Source organism: Nelumbo lutea, chromosome 1 (genome assembly GCF_056320005.1).
Source record: "Nelumbo lutea isolate HS-2025 chromosome 1, American lotus-T2T, whole genome shotgun sequence".
Lineage (NCBI taxonomy): Eukaryota > Viridiplantae > Streptophyta > Magnoliopsida > Proteales > Nelumbonaceae > Nelumbo > Nelumbo lutea.
The window spans coordinates 90,269,688-90,289,388 of record NC_142684.1 but is presented as its reverse complement, the minus strand read 5'-3'; the positions used below and the strand labels follow the sequence as shown (position 1 = coordinate 90,289,388).

At 36.5% G+C, this 19,701-nt stretch overlaps 2 pseudogenes; both read right to left on the bottom strand.

Moving 5' to 3' along the window:
- Positions 1-497: 497 nt before the first annotated feature.
- LOC148876064 (zinc finger BED domain-containing protein RICESLEEPER 2-like) lies at positions 498-14,893 on the bottom strand (annotated as a pseudogene).
- A 2,357-nt stretch (positions 14,894-17,250) lies between these two features.
- On the bottom strand, positions 17,251-18,477 carry LOC148876063 (zinc finger BED domain-containing protein RICESLEEPER 2-like; annotated as a pseudogene).
- Between the last annotated feature and the right edge of the window lie 1,224 nt (positions 18,478-19,701).

The window sequence follows — 19,701 nt, the reverse complement described above, 5'->3', positions numbered from 1 at the left end:
GTGTTTTCTGTCACCAAGAGAAAGAGACAACAAATCATCTTTTCTTCACATGCACTTATGTCCAAACAATTTGCCGGTGCCACACACAAATTGGGCTTAATCCAGAAAATCAAAATCCAAACCAGTTCATGAAGTCATTACATGTTTGCTAAAATCATCAAGTGCTATGACGGATAAGGCAACATGTCTGATGTCTCATCCTACTTGGAAAATTATGTATGTTTCTTACTTCATATGGAAAGCCAGAATAAAATTTATTTGAAAATACACTATGGCATCAGCAAAAAGTAATTGAAAAAGGTTGATCAATACTTTGAACCTGTACAAAGCAGTCAGAGCATACACCCTATAAAATTATCGAGTTATCCCCACCAGTTTGTTATTGTATATCAACTTACTCTATTATTTGTTCAGCTTTTTCTGTTACCCCTTAGGTATTTCATTGTAACTCAATGTCAATATATATATATATATATATATATATATATATATATATATCAATTACGGGTCTTAGAGCCAAAATGGCACCCACCGATCATGAGAATTCCAGCACTCACACTGTAACTGGTATTACCAGTATAGAATATGCAACCACTGATCTTCCAGCCTTCCTTACCAGTATAGAATATCCCTGTTTTAGAAAATCTGCATTTTTAATGATCAATCTTGAATCAAGAACTAAACCAGATCTGAAACCAAAAGGTAGGAGAGGGATATACCTGATACGAAAAAATATCTCCCAATGAAGGTATTCATGCCCAAAGAAATCTCCAAAGACTACTCCCACTGAAAATGACACAGTGTAGGGTGGAGCAGAATCAGCAGTGTTCTTCCCAAAAACCGAATCCTTCAACAAGAATTCGATGGAGGCTATGAGCACGACTTCGGATCAACCTTTCTCCAAAGACTGATATCGAGAACTATTCTTGATCGCTCCTACAAAACTGGAGATCGAATTGGCAGTTGGCGGCAACAGGAGGAGAACGCAAGAGCAGAAGATGGTGTATCTGTCTTCTCTCTTGGTGATCTAGGATGTTCTCTAGGGCTTTGAGATTTTGGATGGATTGAATGGTTCGCCCCCTCCTCCTTTTATAGACTTAAAGAGATCAACTCCTAATCCCATTAGGAGTTTCTTGATTTAAATCCTTATTTGAATCTCGACTCTCTTTAAGTGATAAGGATTAGTCCTTATCTTATCTATAGATTAGATCAGCTCTCTCCTAATCTCATTAGGAGGTTTTCATATCCAAATCTCTCTGAGTGGATAGGGTAAAACCCTATCCTATCTATTGATCCAATACCCAGATCTGCCCCTCTTTAATTAGTCTAACTAAACCAGTTCGAACTGAGCTTTAGGCCCAATAAGTCTTATGTGCTCAGTAGCCTTCTAAACTGCTACCCAATTGGGCTTCTTTGTATGGTGTGGGACCCAAACATTGATCTACACATTAGCCACATGGGTTCAGCCCAGCCTCTGTTATAAGGCTTGGCCAAATACACTGTTATGGACAGTGAACCCCCTGAGCCCATCACATGGGCTCTTAATGGGCCCAACACTTACACTAAGTGGTCTCTGGTCCAAGCCACCTTACAAAAACCTAGGGACTATGGGCAGATGCAAGATTAGCCCATCAAGCATTACCCTCAATGGTCTTACACTTAACCTCTCAGTCCATAATGATCAAGCATTTGCCTAACAAGAGAGGACCTCTCCTTCGGCTGCAAGGAATAGTGTTGCACTCTCTACTATATATATATATATATATATATATATATATATATATATATATATATATATATATTGTATATTCGTATATAAATATATTTTGCAAAACAAATTTCAACGATTGAAATTGGATGCCGGCAGTCCTGGTTTCCATCAGAGAGAGCGCATCCCCGATCATTACCTTTGTTCGACAAAGGGGCTGATCCTGTCACTATGATCACCCACTTAGATGAATTCTCGGACTGTACCAACATACCCAGGTTTTGACCCCCTCTAAGGATCTCACTGATTGGCATATCAAAGACAGTCCAATCCAACCCGGTAGCTGAGACAGGCCACCCGAACACTTGGCGGCACATCAGTGTCAGCCTTGGTAAGATAAATCTCCCCAGACTTATCCAATGACTGTGAACATTCTAAACTAACACGAGTCTCATAAGTGTCCAGTTTAAGGGTATTACACAGAAACATACCACAATAACATGAATCAAATATGTATTTTATTCATTTACAATAAATGTCATAATGTACATCAATCTAATTGGAGCTAAGGGCATACAATGTCTAACATCTCCCACTTGCACTTAGGTCCAATTTGGTATAAGTCAGAGTCCCATGCTTTCCATGTATTTCTCAAACATTTTTTGTGTGAGTGGCTTAGTCAATGGGTCTGTTACATTCTCTGTTGATACTATCTTCTTAATCAAGACATCCCCTCTACCAACAATCTCCCATAGTACATGGTACTTTCTCTCGATGTGCTTCGACTTCGAGTGGGCTTGGGGCTCCTTAGCCTGAGCGATAGCTCCATTGTTGTCACACAACAACGAGATGGGTGATGTACTGGACGAAACTACTCCCAATTCGTGAATGAACTTTTTCATCCACATGGCTTCTTTGGCAGCTTCACTTGCGGCAATGTATTCGGCTTCGGTTGTGGAATCTTCCATGGACCCCTATTTGTTGCTTTTCCAGCAAACAATACACGATCCTATCGTGAAAACATACCCATATGTTGACTTTCTATCATTTGGATCCAACTGGAAATCAGCATCAGTATACCCCTAGATCTGTAATGAGCTACCATCGAATACCAGACAAAACTCTTTTGTCCTTCGAAGGTACTTAAGTATATTTTTCACAGCAGTCCAATGCTCCTGCCCTGGGTTGGCTTGGAATCTGCTTACCACACTCAATGACCGAGCAATGTCAAGAAGAGTGCACAGCATGGCATACATGATGCTCCCTACGGTTGAGGCATAGGGAACGTCATTCATGCCCTCAATCTCCTCAGAAGTCTTGGGAGACATCTTCTTGGAGAGAGTGACTCCGTGCCTGAAAGGAACATTTCCCTTCTTGGAGTTCTCCATGTTGTATCTTTTGACTATTTTGTCAATGTAAGCAGATTGGGATAATCCTATTATCCGCTTCGATCTCTCTGTAGAGTCGAAGACCCAGTATATAGGAGGCTTCTTCAATATCTTTCATGGAGAATTGCTGTGAAATCCATACTTTCACCGTAGTCAACATTCCTACATCATTCCCAATGAGTAGAATGTCGTCTACATACAGAACCAAGAACGTAACATTATCCCCACTGAACTTCCTGTAAACACATGACTCATTTGGATTCTGCTCAAAGTCAAGCTTTTTGACAGTAGAGTCAAACTGGATGTTCCAACTCCTATAATCTTGCTTAAGTCCATATATGAATCTATTTAATTTACATACCATGTGTTCTTGACCCACAACTATGAAACCTTGCGGTTGCTACATATAGATATCTTCAGTAAGATCTCCATTTAGAAACGCAGTTTTGACATCCATCTGCCAAATCCCGTAGTCATGGTATGCTGGTACAACTAGCAGGATTCTAATGGATTTAAGCATGGCCACGGGCGAAAAGGTTTCCTCATAATCGATGCCCTCTTTCTGAGTATACTCTTTCACCACCAAACGAGCCTTGTAGGTCTCAACCTTACCACCGAGGCCCTTCTTCCTCTTATAGATCCATTTACAATTAATTGCTTTTACCCTAGGAGGTGGATCTACTAGAGTCCAGACTCCGTTGGTCTCCATTGAGTCCATCTCAGTTCTCATGGCATCTACCCACTTCAAGGAATCTATGTCCAACATAGCTTCCACATAAGTCATGGAATCCTCCTCACTAGTCATAGCTTCCACCAAGTAACTATCTTGGTCATAGTCGAAACGGACTGGTGGCCTAGAAACCCGGGTAGATCTTCTAGGTTACTCAATACCTGGAACCTATGGGACACCTCCCACTACTCCTGAGCTCTCCTCATCAAGAACTATTTCCTAATGATGGTTGTTCACAATGTAATCACCCTCCAAGAAATGTGCATTTCAGCTGCAGAACACCTTCTGCTCACTTGGGTCATAGAATAGATAACCCACAGAACCCTTGGGGTAGCCTACGAATAGGTAACAACTGGTCTTGGATTCCAATTTGTCCGCACTCATTCTTTTAGCGTGCGCAGGACAACCCCAAATCTTCAAGTGTCTAACATTTGGTTTCTTTCCGATCCAAAGTTCATATGGAGTATTCGGAACTGATTTGGTTGGAACCCGATTCAACACGTATATCGTAGTCTCCAATGCAAAACCCCAAAAGGATGTGGGTAACTCTGAGTGTACAAGAAGTGACCGGACCATATCCAATAAGGTCATATTCATCCTCTCTGAAACACCATTAAGTTGTGGTGTAGCCAGAGGAGCTAATTGTGATACTATCCCGTTGACCTTCAAGTAGTCCCTGAATTCGTTAGAGAGATACTCGCCACCTCGATCCAATCGAAGGGTCGTAATTTGTCTCCCTAACTGTTTCTCGACCTCTTGTCTGAACTCCTTGAACTTTTCAAAGGATTCGGACTTGTGTCTCATTAGGTACACGTAACCATATCAAGAATAATCATCGATGAATGTAATGAAATACACATGCTGGTTACGGATCCTAACACTCAGGGGATCACATACATTAGTATGTATAAGGTCAAGCATGCCTGTACATCTTTCAGGCTTACCATTAAATGGTCATTTTGTCATCTTACCCTGAAGGCAAAGCTCACAAGTGGGAAGATCTTCTACAGCTAGAAAATCCAAAGGACCATCCTTTACCAATATTGTGCTACGATCAATGCTGATATGGCCAATTCGGTAATGCCACTGGCACATAGGATTAACTGCATCACGGATTCTTTTCTTGGGGATATCAGCCAACGTAGTTTCGTCTATGTTAGTTTCTAGAGAATGATGCAGAACATAGAGGCCATTCTCAAGTTCTCCGTATGCGATGAATCTGTTGTTTTTTTTAATAGTAATCGTATTACTAAAGAAGACAGAATATCCATCTACACACAGTTTTAAAACAGAAATCAAATTTATTCTCAAATTTTGTACATAAAGACAATCTTTCAATACAATTATTCCTTCTCTGAAAATTAACTCTATGGCTCCTATAGTCATAGCTACAACACTTGTAGAAGTCCCTAAGTAAAGAGTTACCTCTCCATCACTTAGCCTTCTGCTTACCTTGAACCCTTACAGTAAATTATACGAATGAGTTGAAGCCCCAAAGTCAATACATCAGGACGCAAAAGTTACCAACAAATTGGTTTCTATGACACAGGATTCGAAATTACCTTTCTTGGATTCAGGTACTAAGGACAGTTCCTCTTCTAATGGTCGGTCTGTTTGTAGAAGTGGCAAGCATCCGATGCTCTATCCTTCTTCAATTTCTTGGACTTGGTGGCTTTCTTCTATGGCTTCTTCTTTGCCTTCCTCTTTTTCTTGTCTGACTTGCCAGGTTCAACAAACATGGTTAGAGGCTCATCCTTCTTAATCAGTTCTAAAGCCCTCTGCAACATATTGTTGAGTTCCTGATTGCTGGCATTCAGCTTGTTCATGTTATAGTTCATGATGAACGGATTGAAAGAAGGAGGCAAAGAATTTAGGATGGCGTCTACCTTAGTAACATGGTCCAGCCCATATCCAAGAGCCTCAAGTTCATTGATGTAGCCCATTATCCGAAGACAATGGTCATGAACTTGTTGCCCCTTGGCCATCTGTGCGGTCATGAACTACTTTAAGACCTTCTGCTGAGTAGAATGATTCTGCTCTTCATACATTGTCTTTAAATTATCCAATATGTTCTTGGCTACTTCAATATGATCGAATTGCCTCTGTATCGGATTGTCTAGGGAGGCAATGATGTAAGACTAGGCCAAGGAGTTTTTCTCCTCCCATTCTTGATAGTCTCTCCTATGGACCTCAGAAGCCCTATCACCCGGACGCTCCGGGGTAGGATTCTTAGCCATCTTATCCAAATTTTCAGAGGTCAAGACCAACATTAGGTTACGATACCAGTTGGCATAGTTTGGGCCCTTAAGCTTATTGTCGTCCAAAAGCTTTGAAAATTGTCTGTTTGCCATTTTCTGATAAAATAGCAAACATTAGTCCACAACCTAATTTGATTCATGTTATTTACATAGATATGGCTTTTAATCTATGTTTCATTTCCATTAGTTCATCTCTGAGATTTCCCTCCCATCTCATTGACGGAGACTGGGAATTATCTTTGGAAATGTGGGAAATCACATAGGGTGCATGGAGCCAACTGTTTCAGCTGCATAACCCCACCACCTTTCTGTGAGGGATCATATCCACTCATCATATGAGCTTTCCCTTTGACCTCTGTTAGACAAGGCCCAGCTCCAGAACATCACCCTCCTCGGGTCAGGTTAAGACCGGGATACTGGCAAGGTACTTTTTGAGCTCGTCGAATGCGAGCTGGCATTCTTTGGTCCATTCAAAGACTTTGCTTTTAATTGCCTTAAAGAAAGGCAGAAAGCGATCTGCCGATTTGGACATGAAGCGGCTCAAAGCGGCTATGTGGCCATTCAACCTCTGAACCTTCTTCATTTTCTGGGGTAGTCTCATATCTAGGATGGCCTTAATTTTATCTGAATTGGCCTCAATGCCATGCCAGTTGTCATTTCACACATTTTACGTGGCTTTATCCTATTGCAAACAAAAGTGATGTTTACTCTGTTTTTATTCAATTCAAACACAATGTTGAAAATCTACTTTCTACTTCCATTAAATACTTTAGTGATTGGGGTGGTGAGTTCAGGCATCTCACTAAATACTTGGCTGATTGTGGGTTTTCTCACACTCTCTTGCTCGCATACTCATCATCAAAATGGGGCTGCTGAACGTAAATATTTCAGACCTCTCCAAGTGTTTCTCTCTTCGAGATTTGGGGGATCTGCACTACTTTCTTGGCATTCAAGTCACCCGTACACCCTCCAGCATGGTTCTGTCAGCGGCAATACATAGTAGACCTCCTACAATGGGCTGAACTTACTGATGCCAAGCCTATGTCTTCTACTCTTCTAGCAGTTAACTGTACTCTCTCCAGGTCTGATGGTGTACCTCTCCCAAACCCCTCCACTTACAGAAGCATCGTTGGGTTGTTTAAATATCTTACCATCACAAGGCCGGATGTCGCATTTGCGATCAACAAAGCTTGCCAATTCTTGGCTGCACGTACGACCACCCACTGGAGTGTTGTCAAGCGTATCTTAAGATACTTGAAAGGGACGGTCACCCATGGTCTCTATGTTCATCCCTCTTCTTCGTTTCAGTTACAAATATGTTCATCCCTCTTCTTCTTCGTTCTACCAATGGTTTTGCTTTTATTTTTGGGTCCCAATCTCATATTTTGGAGTGCGAAGAAACAACAAACTGTTGCCTGGTCTAGCACTGAAGCTGAACTCCGTGCACTTGCCACAACTGCTACAGAGATAGCTTGGACTCAACATCTTCTCAAGGAGCTTCAGTTTCAATCTTCTGCTACTCCCATTGTTTAGTGTGATAATGTGGGTGCACTCTATCTTGTTGTGAATCCTGTGTTCAAGGCATGCACGAAACATGTGGAAGTGGACTTCCACTTTGTTCGAGACATGGCTTCTCGCAAATCACTGGTGGTCTGATATCTCTAACTCACTTTCAGCTTCCTCACAATCAAGAGCTTGGTCTCTCCCCAATTCACTGTTCTTCGTGACAAGCTGAATTTTCGTCCCTCTGTTCAGCTTGAGGGGGCGTGTAACGTAGTTATCCTTATCAGTTTGTTATTGTATATCAACTTACTCTGTTATCTATTCAGCTTCTATTATCTGTTATCATACTTATCCCCTTACGTATTTTATTGTAACTCAATGTCAGATTATATAAATACATATCAATTACGGGTCTCCACATACGTCTGGAACCCCTTTCACTTTTGAGCCTATTGCTTTCTGCTATCTTCGCTCACTCCCTTATAGGGTCTATCGCTCCATCCACAAACACACACACGTTACAAATTGATGGATCTTTTGAGTTTTGACCCATTTACAGGCAATGCAGGAAGGGCATTCATCATCAAACTCACCACGGGAAAAACCATTGCAGAAGGTTCATCTTGATGGGCAACATCCAGTTATGACGCTGAAATGAAAGCTCTCATGGCTAGGTGTGTCAATTGGACTGGATTTGGGTCCAATCCGATCCAGTCCATCATTGGTCCATTTAAAAATGGATTGGACCAAATCCGGTCCAAACCCTATACAAACCGGATCCAATCCGGTCCAATTGAAATGCAAATGGACCGGATTGAACCCAATCTGGTCCAAACTAAATGAAACTTTAAAATTTACATAAAAGCCCAGAAAATATAAAAAAATTCAGATATATATTAAATTTTTCACAAATATATAAAATTGACACTACCAGCCTTAAAGATACATCAAAGAAAAATGGGGTTTTCTGAGAAGTTATGATTTTCTCATACACGATTGGTCACTACACAAGCTTTTATGCATATAGAAATCTGCAAAAAGAAGTACAAAACAATATTTTGTATTCATTTTCCAGTTAGAAATCAAGAGTTCCTTGTCATTCAGCCAGAATAATGTGCTCAAGAACTTGTTAAATGGTTGCTACCAGAGACTAAAAGAAGAAAATGAGCAGAGATCATCAGAGCCTTTTGCCTGTGAAGCTGCATATATTACAACCTCTACAAGTAAACATCAGAGCTTAGCAATTTCAGAAGCACTGCAAGCAGCTAAGAAATGGAAAAAAAAAAAGTCACTGTTCTATGATACGCTAGCTGTTATTTTGTCTCTAAAATCTGCTGGTTAAAGTATTTCATGGCAATCTAGCTATATGAAATTAAGAAATGTTGTGTAGATATTGGGCCTGTAGACTTCTTACATGTTCCTAGAAATTTTAATGCTCTAGTCCATAAATTAATCTAACTGCTGGCTATGAGGCTTAGCTATTCATCTCAGGCAAACCAGAAGAACAATGTGAATCTCCTTTTTGTTCTATTGGATGGATTCATTATCCATGTGATCATTTTCTGTAGGCTCTTTGCTTATTTATTTATTTTTTATAAGTAAATTTTTAACTTCTTGTATTTAGAACAAAAGCAAAACCAAATTGTGGTTTTAAATGATAGATGAAGTAGATTATTAACTTGGGAGAGCAGTTGTCTAAAAGAAATTCAGAAACCATGCATAGCACTATATTATGTTTTAAAATTCAGTCTGAAGTTTTTTAAAATTTTTTTATCATTGAAGTTTTCTTACACTTTCCACTAGAGAATAACTTCTGGTATCACTCAGATAAAGCTAAGGGCCATCATAGCTTAAATTCCAAGATGGATCAAGTCCAGATGTCTTACTTTTACATTCTCAATTCCTTGACTAATTAGTTGTATAATCAATTTTCAAAGAAAACTAATACTTTAAACATTTAAGACAAGGCATGCAGAAGCCATTTGTCATAACTTATGCATCAACAATACAACAAGAAAACTAAAATTGCTACTAGCATGTTTTTTGTCAAGGTTAAATAGATTTTCCAATTACTTGTCAGTAGCTGCAAATGCGTGGAATTTTTTTTTAATTGTTATACACGTGGATAATGTTACAAAACAATACAAAATAGAAAAAAAAATGGACTAGCCAATCCAATCCATTGACTTATTAGACTCTTCAATATGTTCAACCTGGACTGGATTGGACCGATCCAATCCAATCCACTGTCTTATTGGGCTGTTCAACCTGGACCAAAATGTAGTCCAATCCAATCCATTGACTTATTGGACTGTTCAATATGTTCAACCTAGACCGGATTGGCATTGTCCTATTTGACTTTCCAACTTGTTCAATTTGGTTTTAATTTAGATTGTGTCCACCCCAAACCTGGTCCATTGATAGCCTCACAGCCCCACTCTTATATTCTATCAATAGACTAGATATTGGTTCAAAACTTCAACCCTACCTAGACCACAATAAACCATTACAAATGGACTAGGTCCAATCCAATCCAAATTTTATAATCAAATATTTTATAAAAAATATAAGAAAAAAAATACATGTGAAGCAAAAAATTGACCAAACTAGATGCATGGCATATGCTTCAATATCCTAAAACAAAAAACATTTGCTTAGTTAAATTACATAAAGACAAGCATTTTTCAAATCAATAATTTAATTATAGACCATTTGCCATAATTTACCTGTTTAGTTAGTATCAGCTTAGAAGCCACACATATAAGAGAGGTAGTAGCTTCTTCAAGATCCAATTCTAAAAATAATAATACACAACCAAAAACACATTAGAAACAAAAACATATAGGAAAGATAACAACTGCTTCAAGATTCAAATTTTAACTTACTTTTTTGCAGTAGGAGCTTCTAACCAATCTTGTCCACAAACCAAAGCTTCCATAATCTCTGAAAGTAATGAAGTACGATATTGATCCACTATTCTGCCCCCAGTACTGAATGCTCCCTCGGATGCTACATTGGATACTGGAATTGCCAAAATATCTCATGCCAATCTAGAGAGTTTTGGAAACTTGAAACTATCAACTCACCAGAATTTCAAAATATCAAACTCTTCTCCTCTAGGAAATAGTTTTTCTTCAAGATAAAGATTCAATTCTGACTTTTGAGTCCCTAGATAGTATTTTAGATGCCCTCTAGTCAACCATCGATCAAAACCGCTCAAAAAATCTACAACACCACGAATCCTCAATGGCTTGAATGTAATACTAGAGCCTGCAAGTGACCTATTCTCTATATCAAAACCTACATACTCAGAATATAGGCCATTTAGTGCCTCTCTAACTCTTGTAACGTGCCTCTCAGCAATCTCTCCATAAATGAGATTGTAGTAATATGTAACAATCTTCATCTTAAACCTAGGATCAATATAAGAAAAATGGGTTATAGTGACGGACGGACAGTGGTGTAAGTCACTATAAATAACTCTATTGTGACGAATTTAAAGTTTCATCACTAAAAATACATTATGTAGTGACGAAGAGATTTTCCGTCACTATAAAGATATTATAGCAACGGATGGTTGAAGTTCTGTCACCAAATTGTGATTTATAGTGATGGGCAATTGAATGTTTGTCATAAAAAAACATAAAATCTTGATATATAGTGACAGACAATTGTCATCCGTCACAATTAATTGACTTAGAGTGATAGACAACTTAATCACCATCACTAAATATTGAGTTATAGTAACAGACGATTAAATCATCGTCACTAAATGGAAAATTATAGTGACAAACAAATGTTTGTCACTAAAGCACAAGATTTTCATATATAGTGACGGACAATTGTCATCCGTCACAATTGATTAACTTATAGTGACGAATGACTTAATCATTGTCACTAAATGTTGAGTTATAGTGACAAACAATTGAATCGCTGTCAATAAATGGCGAACTATAGTGACAGACGATTAAATATTTGTCACAAAACCATAAAAGTTTATTTATAGTGATGAATAATTTAATGTCGATCACAAAATCTTTATTTGTAGTGATGGGTAATTAGGTATTTGTTGCAAAATCTTTATATTTAATAACGGATAATTAAATGTTTTCACAAATTAAAATTACATCTTCATTTCGGGACATTTTTTGTAGTGTAATTTTCTCATAATCATTGTTTAAATGTTATTTTGTTTAAAATAATTTAATGAATAGGACATTTGAATTGCTGAATTGATATATCTGAACAATAGGCAATAGATTAAAATTTTAAATATTTAAAAAAATTTTTAGTAAAATTCCATTGAAGTTCTATGTAGGGATACTCTTAGGTCAAGTTTCTATAGACCATTAATAACTTCTAATGTTGTAGAGGCTTGATTGGCCCATACATTATGCTCAATAATATGTCTAGGGATTGACATTCGAACTAGCTAGCCAATGAAGTAATAAATTATATGAAAACAAAATATAAAATGTTAATTATTTTTATAATCAAAATTATAAAAAAAAGATGCATTTTATCTAAATTCATAACTATATATATATATATAGTTTGAACCCAACCCTAACTCCAAGCTTTTAGCTAGGTTGCATTAGATTTATGGTTGAGGGTTCCATAACTTCATTCGAGTTAGGTTAACCTTAACCCATCCTAATCTAAGGCTACCCAATAAGGGTAGATTTCAGTTGAGCTAAGTTGAATATCTAGCTATTCAATCATGGTTCGCCAGAAAAACCATTAAGCTTGAGCTTGATTCGAGGTAGAGATTTGAGCTCAAATTTGGCTCAGCTTACAAGCTCATATATTTAAGCTTAGCTTGGCTCGAGCTCAAATGTGAGCCAAGCTTTCCTATAAAAAATAAAAAACATACATATAAAAGTTATTTTTATTTTACATATAAATATTTAAGATTTATAAAAATCATTTATTGTCATATATATAATATTTATTATAATACACACAAATAAAAAGATTATTATAAATAATAAAAATTATTTATTAATATATGTATGTATGTATGTATATGCATATACATATAAGCTCGATTAGGCTTGTGAACCTCATGAGCTAAGTTTTATTAGGCTCAAGCTCCACTCGACTAGCAAACATGCCTATATATTGGGTTTGAGCTGGACTCGGAGCTCGTTTTAGACTATTGAATCAAACTTTTCACAATTTGAGTTTGAATAGCTCATGAAAAGATCGATTTGTTTCCACCCCTACTACCCCAACCTAGCTTGCACCCCTAATCATAGGAATGGCAATAGGGTAGGTTTGGGGCAGGGATCATATTCCCTGTCCTTGACCCTAATTTTGAAATAAACCCCTACCCCTGACTCTGATCCCCGTTGGGGATAAAAATTGTCATCCATCCCTAATCCCTAACAAAGATGGTTTCCTCACAAGGATCCAAATATCGGAAAAGGATTGAAATTATGGATCTAAATCAGTTCGGGATAGAAAATGATTGAAATTGACCAAATTATTAATCAAGACAAAATTATGAAACCAGAACCACTATAATCGGTTTGGGTCCATCAAGTAGACTTGACCCATTGATAGCCTTACCCATGCACCTTTTCCTACCCTTTTCCTAGATAAGCCTATTCATAGGCCAAGTAGTTTGATGGGTTGGCCTTGCCTAACCTGTTCTAAATTGGGTTTGGACAAAGCTTGAAGTCCACAAGCTCGAGCTTGGACTCTACACATTGGGCCTGATTATTTTTTGGGTTGGGCTTGAGCATTCTTAAATAAACTCGGCTTGATAATATTATAGATATTATATATATGCTATATTATATATTAATAATATATAATATATTATATAATAATAAAATTAATAACAAAAAAGTACTATATATTATAGTATATAGTATATTATATATTTATATAATATATTTTCAATAATATATGGTTAATATGTTATAATATACCTGTCAAAATCGGGCTTCAGACATGAACATGGACTTTAGGCTTTATTATAAAGGGTCAAGCTCGGTTTCAAGTTCTAGGCCCGATGGTCGGGCCGGACTCAAACTCGGGCTTGGTGATTTATTTTGTATTTATAATTTATAAAAAAGGCAAGGCCAGGACCGACCAGTGAATAGTTCTATTTCCAAATATCACAAGTCCCGCGCTGCCCGCGCGCCTTTTTCCCTCTCGCAAGTCCCAAATATGTCACTCATTCTCCATTTATTGTTCATTTGGCAGTTCTTTTGCTATCAGATTTATCATTCTCCATTTCTTGTCTGGTGTTTGGCGGTGCTTCTCCAATTTTTTCTCCGGTGGTTTCATATGAATTTTTTCTTCATTTTGTTTTTCATTTTTTTTTTACTTTGTGTTCTTCAATTCTTTTGCGGTGGTTTTTCTTTAAATTTTGATAGTGGTTCTTGGTTCTTCTCCAGATTTTGTTGGAGGTTTTTGTGCTTTTTTAGGGCTTCTTTTTTGTTGGTCGATTTTTGCTATTGTAAGAGATGTGGTCAAATGGATTTTTGCTCTGAAATTGTTGCTCTGGTGGCCATATTCTTCCCATCGAATTTCTAGGAGTTGTTTTCCTCCTTTGTTGTTGTTGATTCTTCTCAAGAATAGCCAATATTTTTTTTTGTTTAAATCACCATTCCTCTTATCTCCATTTTTCTTAAAGTGGATCTTGCAGTATTTGAATCCATTTCGACCATTTTCAATGGCATCAAAGCTGAAGGAGTCTCCTTCAAACAACCCTGATGAAGCCACTAGAGTATACTTCATGCAAAAAAAATTGTATGTCTAAAGCTATGAACTTCATTATTCCCTTCCAAAAGTGGTTTTTGGGTGGCTATTTTTTTTTTTTTGTTGATTACATTATAAGAACCATATCTACATTAGGAACTAACAATCCAATTTTTGTCTGCAGATGTTTCGAATTAAAGATCCTAAAGGTAGCCTCTATTTTTATTCTCGCATTCTGGGCATGTCGTAAGTTTCTCTCCAGAAAATTTCATGTGTCAGATAATGATTGTTCAATGTGTCAGGCCCTTGATTGTGAAGTTTTTCTTATGGTGTTCAATTACATGCTTTGCACTTATATCTAGATACATAGTCTTTATATGGTAGTGTAGCTGAACAAGGGGATATTTTAGAAGTTATGCATATTTAAATGCTTTGGTTACATAACGGCTTTGAAGGTGACAACTTTGAGGTTTACAGAGATAACAAGAGCAAGGATTTTGAAGGCAGGAGGAGAATGCTTGATGTTTGACCAGCTGGCTATAAGTGCTCCTCTTGGGCAGAGCTGGTTATCCTCAAGGGTCCTAAGAATGCTCATGAACAATTAAGCACTTTGGTAAGGCTCCTAGTGTGCCACACAACCACACTAAACCATATGTGTGGTCCAAGGGAAGGGAGTTTGAGAGGGCTAGAGGGAGAAGGAACAACAGGGGATTTAGGGTTTGAGTCATTTATTATGCTATCTTGAAGTAGGGATATTAGTGAGGCAAATATCTATGTTTTGTTGTGGTTCAAATTTTGTTAGTCGTTTAGATATAACTGGTGCTTGTTTCTTGTCTTTCGCCCTTAGTAGTTAATACTAGATGAATTGAACTTCGACAATTTTGAAAATGAATGCCTGTAACACATTCATAGTTTTTTTTCCATGAAAATGCTTTGAATTGCTTGGCTTACTAAAGAAGGCAATATTCCCTACGTATTAGCTTATTGGATTCAATTTATCACCTCATATGTGAACATCTCATTCTCCACCTCATCCATGCCATTTTAATGCTAAGACAATCATGTCCTCTCCATTTTTGGATTTTATCTAATAGTTTTTCTTCTAAATAGTTTGGTTGGAATTTATCTTACTGGCCGGAACTTCATGGAAATTTCCTTTTCCTATCTAATCTAACAGAAATTAATTAAGAAGATGCCATTATCAACTAGTCTCTTACTTTTGCTTTTTTCTGACCTTTGACACTCCATGCATTTTTGGTTTTGATGAACCTATGTACAGGACGCCACATGTTTCCTTGCCTCTTTTGTAGTTTCTAAGGTGCATGCATGGTTGGCATTTCGCAAGAACAAATTCTATTGGGACGCAAGGATTAGGTAAAATTATTGATGTTGCTTATAGGTGATTCTCCTCTATATTATATTTTTTGTCTTCAACGTGGTATTCTATAATTCTGCTTGTCTAGGCAGGGGTGTGCAAGTTTGCTTAATGGATTGTTTATGACTAGCTTATTTGGTTGGATTTGTTCAACTCTATTTTGCGATCATCCCTTCTCCTTGTTGGTAATATATTTTTTTCTTATGGTTTTTTCTTTGACTAGTAAATGGTAATTTGAAATATTCATCCATGATTTCCCAAACCCTAACATTGAGACCCTACTTACTGTGGACCCTTTCCAATTCCTTTGTGGTTGTAAATGGGGAATTTGAAAATACATGTTTAGGAAGAGCAGCTATGAGCTGTATTTATGGATGTAGTTGTGTGTAATTTTTAGAATATTTTATTGAATGATAGTTGCATTTTTGCTTCGGATGCATGCACATACGTGTTTCTTAACTTTTAAGTCTTTATTTTTTTAACTTCTTTTGTTTCCAGGTTGTAGTTGCACCCTACCTATTTGTCTTTGCATAGTGATTTATATGGCTTGGGTTCTTATACAATGTTTATCTTCACATGGTGGTTTATCTTATTATTATTTTTTTGTTTCAATTTGTGTACATTCTGAAACCATTTGTATTTCGCTTGAATTTTAAAACACTAGCCTGAAGTAGGTGTACAGATTCTCTTCTATGTTAATATGTAAGTTGGAGTATTATTTCTTCTCATGATCAATGTTCTAAGTTGGTGATAGAGATGACAATAAGGATTTTAGTGTTCGATACTTTGACAGTCAAAATCTAAAAAACCAAGCTAGGGTCAAGCCCACATTTCTCTCTTCTCTAATTTCAATATATTTGTTTATTTTTTGGTAAACAATCAAAACATATTGTTTAATCTCTCTCTCTCTTTCTCTCTCTCTCTTTGTGTGTATATCTATCAATTTAATTTTGTCATGAAACTTTACATTCATTTTTATATTGTAATTGAATGCAAGGGTTTTTCCGTGGCATTTAAGCTACAAGCTCTCAAAACTAGGGACTATTTTCCTCTATGGTTAGTTCTGATGGCAAGAGCTCCCTTCTTGAAACTCTCCTCCAATTCAAAGAGTACTAATGGAATTTACTATAGAAATTAAGGGCTTAGAGAGAGAGGGGGAGAAAATTCTGGACATTGATTGGTTGTTTAAAAACATCATAAAGCCTTAGTGACTTATAGTAGCTACCTAATCTTATATGTTGGTTTTGCCCAAATGTACACAATTATCTTTAGCTATAAATATACACAACTCTCAAGCTTCTCTAGTTCTCCATGTATGGTGATATCTATTCCATTGCCACAATTCAGTTATTTTTTATTTTCATTTATCTTAGGTCTCCTAGAAGGTAATGCCATGTTGTTTATGTGTGCAATGTTTCTTGTCTATTTTATTTAAATGTACTTTTCCCTTGATCCGATTTAATCTTTTTCTTCTTTTGTGAGTGCCTTTACTTTTCTTTTTTTGTATGTATTGATTCAAAAATCTAATTTTTATTTTATTTTTTTCCATGTTAAATGCATATGTAAAAAATAACAACATAAATTGATGAAGAGATTTGAGAGCAATATTTTTCATTTTTATTTTGGTTTATTATATGTAACAAGATAGATTGTCATTTGTGATACATTTTTTACACTTTTATGTATGAAGATTATATTTTTTATGTGTTTTTGGTTTTTAATTAATATATTAAGTTTTTATAGAAATTTATTTGTAAATTTGATGTGATATGAAAATAAAAAAAGCAATATAGTGATGGATCTCTCTGTCACTATAATTATTTATAGTGATGGTCATGTATTGCTTGTTACTATAACATGATTTTATAGTGACAAATGTAATCGTCACTATAGGCCTAAAATTAGTAACGAATTTTGACATCCGTCATTACATGTTAAGATTTATAGTGATGGTTATATGTTGTTTGTTACTATAGTTAGACTTTATAGTAACGAATGGAACCGTCACTATAGTCCTAATGTTAGTGATTGAAATTGAAATCCGTTACTATAAGCTATAGTGACGCCACTTGTAATGATAGATGATATTTTGTCATTTGTTCGTCACTATAGATCTATAGTCAAAGAAAAACTTGTAAACAAGAGATTTGAGAGCAATATATTTGATGTTGGAGAAATAGTACTTCAGAAATTTTTTATGCATATGTAAAAAACTTGTAAACAATCCCATACTATTGTTCTCATCAAATGATAGATTCTTATAGTCACGGTCAAGTTCAGCTAGTCGACGAAATGCTTCCTTTAACTCTAAAGCTGTGTTCAACATGTCATTTGTGGAGTTCAATTACGTTAGACAATCAACAACCACCCCTATCTTATGTTGTACTTTTGCTTGGTTTCTTGCATTGTCAAATTTTTGCTTCTTATAGGGTGTCAGCCTTACATATTTAACAATTTCTCGAATCTTATATTACAATGGTGATACTTCTCTTAACCCATCTTGCACAATAAGGTTTAAGATGTGAGCAACACATCTCACATGAAATAGGTCACCATGCAATAGGAGCAAACCCTTAACATAAAGCCAACTCCTGAGCTCCTTAACCATAACATCATTGTGATAGGCATTGTCAAATGTTATACAACATATTTTTTTATCAATGTTCCAAGTTAACAACCTCTCCATAATGACTTCATACAAAGTGTTTGCATTATGGGGACATTCAACTGCCACATGCAATAATTTTCTTTTTCAGCCCCCACCCATAATCTATAAAGTGTGTTGTTAAACTACAATACCCCATATTATTACCCAATTTTTGCTTGGCCCCTTCTTTGATCAATCTCCAACATTTGGGATGCTTGACCGCACCACATTGATCACATTAAAACATGTCAAAACCCTAAGAAACTAAAGTTTTGCCCAAATGCCCAAAAGTCCACCATTAAATCTACATGATTCCCTTTTGATGGTTTTGATTATGCCACTTGATCGCCAACCAAACTCCATTACGTGAAACAAAATCCTCAAACAATTAATCACACAAAATTTTAACCCTAAATTCTTGGGTTTAGCTAAACATTCAGTAGAGACACTGTTTTGACGTGTAACACTACGAAACTCTTCAAGTCTAAAATCCGTGATCTACACATACTTAACACAATCAAATCCTTTCAACAACCTTATAAGCCTAATCTATATTTACTCACCAAATTTTATCCCAAAATTCCCTTGTTTGATCCAACATTAACCTTGTATTTTGTTTTGATAAATCTTATTGACCAAAAGCTCATGTGTCATGAATCTCCATTGTTTCGACCCCATTTGTCCAATCGGACATCACCACTATGTTCAAAGACCCAAAAAATCCCCAACACATCAAATTTTATGACCAAACACCTTCATTTGACTGTTGAAAAAGCAATGTTCTATTTCGGGCCCTTTCGTTGATTGAAAATCCATAAGACCAAGATCTGAATTAAATTAGTCAATCTAAACCTATGATCAAAAATTCATTACTTTCATTAGATTTGAGATGTTCAAAGATGCCTATCCACTAAATTTCATCCCAAAATTCTTCTGTTTGACCCTTCATCAAACAAAGATTCTATTTCAATAAATCTTATTGATTCGAACTTGTTAGCCATAAATTTTAGTCATCCCGATCCCATTTTTCCAATCAGATTTCACTATTGTGTTTAGAGACTCAAAAAACCCTGGCACGCCAAATTTCATGATCCATCTATTTAATTGTTAAACTAAAGAGATATAATTTCGATGCACCAGATTGAAACACCACATCAGCTGTCCAACCTAGGATCTTAAGTGGGTGGGAACTGAATAGGCCCCCACTTAAAACCAAGAAAGGACAAAACATTATTTAAAATTTCATCAAATTTACGTTTTTTGCCATCGTTAATCTCAAATATGGAGCTGCAACGTCTGACATACCCCAATCTCTCGTTGGACGTACGAAGTCTATGAGAAGCCCTCCAAAATTGAGAAGATTTGTAGCACAAAGAAGGAA